This window comes from Palaemon carinicauda, chromosome 26 (assembly GCF_036898095.1).
Source record: "Palaemon carinicauda isolate YSFRI2023 chromosome 26, ASM3689809v2, whole genome shotgun sequence".
Taxonomy (NCBI): domain Eukaryota; kingdom Metazoa; phylum Arthropoda; class Malacostraca; order Decapoda; family Palaemonidae; genus Palaemon; species Palaemon carinicauda.
In genome coordinates, this window is record NC_090750.1 from 60,485,430 (window position 1) to 60,487,929 (window position 2,500).

A 2,500-nucleotide genomic window follows, 5' to 3' on the forward strand; every position below is an offset into this window, starting at 1 on the left:
AAAGAGAGAGAGAGAGAGAGAGAGAGAGAGAGAGAGAGACATCATCATTTGTTGCATTGATAGGTAAACAAACATAAATTTGAATGTGTATTGATTAAGCTAATGAGATTATGAGGTGTAGCATAAATATTACGGTCACCAACCCGTAAGAGATGATAAAGAGGTAAGGTAAAATCACGGTCGCCTGTATTTTACTGAAATGAAGCATAAAACAGTATATTTTCAATGAGAATTTCGGATTACAAGTATATTTTTAATGAGAATTTCCGATTACAAGTATATTTTCAATGAGAATTTCCAATTACAAGTATATTTTTAATGAGAATTTCGATTACAAGTATATTTTCAATGAGAATTTCCGATTACAAGTATATTTTTAATGAGAATTTCCGATTACAAGTATATTTTCAATGAGAATTTCCTATTACAAGTATATTTTTAATGAGAATTTCCGATTACAAGTATATTTTTAATGAGAATTTCCGATTACAAGTATATTTTCAATGAGAATTTCCGATTACAAGTATATTTTTAATGAGAATTTCCGATTACAAGTATATTTTTAATGAGAATTTCCGATTGCAAGTATATTTTCAATGAGAATTTCCGATTACAAGTATATTTTTAATGAGAATTTCCGATTACAAGTATATTTTTAATGAGAATTTCCGATTACAAGTATATTTTTAATGAGAATTTCCGATTACAAGTATATTTTCAATGAGAATTTCCAATTACAAGTATATTTTTAATGAGAATTTCCGATTGTAAGTATTTTTAATGAGAATTTCCGATTGAAAGTCTATTTTTAATGAAAATTTCCGATTACAAGTATATTTTCAATGAGAATTTCCGATCACAAGTATATTTTTAATGAGAATTTCCGATTAAAAGTATATTTCAAATGAGAATTTCCGATTACAAGTATATTTTTAATGAGAATTTCCGATTACAAGTATATTTTAAATGAGAATTTCCGATTACAAGTATATTTTTAATGAGAATTTCCGATTACAAGTATATTTTTAATGAGAATTTCCGATTACAAGTATATTTTTAATGAGAATTTCCGATTACAAGTATATTTCAAATGAGAATTTTCGATTACAAGTCTATTTTTAATGAGAATTTTCGTTTACAAGTATATTTTTAATGAGAATTTTCGATTACAAGTATATTTTTAATGAGAATTTTCGATTACAAGTATATTTTTTATTGAGAATTTTCGATTACAAGTATATTTTTAATGAGAATTTCCGATTACAAGTATATTTTTATTGAGAATTTCCGATTACAAGTATATTTTTAATGAGAATTTCCGATTACAAGTATATTTTTAATGAGAATTTCCGATTACAAGTATATTTTTATTGAGAATTTCCGATTACAAGTATATTTTTTAATGAGGAATTCCGATTACAAGTATATTTTTAATGAGAATTTTCGATTACAAGTATATTTTTAATGAGAATTTCCGATTACAAGTATATTTTTATTGAGAATTTCCGATTACAAGTATATTTTTAATGAGAATTTCCGATTACAAGTATATTTTTAATGAGAATTTCCGATTACAAGTATATTTTTATTGAGAATTTCCGATTACAAGTATATTTTTAATGAGGAATTCCGATTACAATCATAGATTTTTTGTAACAGTGTAAGGTGAAAATCCTGGAATAATTGTTGCCAGACATTTACCTTTTAAAAAACGGATACATTGACGTAAAGGAGTGATATTACGGTCACCAACCCGTAAAATATAAGAACAAAGTATGGTAAAATTACGGTTGCCTGCGCTTTACTGAAATACAGCTGAGAACAGTAAAATTTTTTACGGAGAATTTGTGATTTAAATTAGGTTTTTTTTTTCTCAAGTGTAAATTATATAAAATTACGGTGGCCTGTATTTTACGGAAATACAGCTGAGAATAGTGTATTTCTAAGGAGAATTTCCGATTAAAATTGAATTTTTTTAAACAGAGTAAATTATATAAAACTACGGTGGCCTGTATTTTACGGAAATACAGCTGAGAACAGTCTAATTTTAATGAGAATATCCGATTAAAATTACGGTTTTATAACAGCAAATTTTATAAAATTATGGTTGCCTGTATTTTACTAAAATACAGCAGAGAACAGTATATCTTTACGGAGAATTTCTAATTAAAATTATCGTTCTATTTAATTGTAAATTATATAAAATAACGGTCGCTTGTATTTTATTGAAATACAGTTGAAAAACATTATATTTTCAATGAGAATTTCTGATTAAAATCGTAGTTTTTTAACAGTGTAAATTACACAATTTCTTCGACATGTCAGCACTGAGAGGCAATAACGCCGAATCCCATTAATAAATGTGTAAATATTTCCAACCATATCAATCTTGAATTATTGAAGCGCTCACTTGAACGGTAGATGTCCAAATATGACGGAAAGTTTAATAAGCAATAAAATAACCCGGACGAACACTCTGAAACGCTCCTTCGGTGCCCTT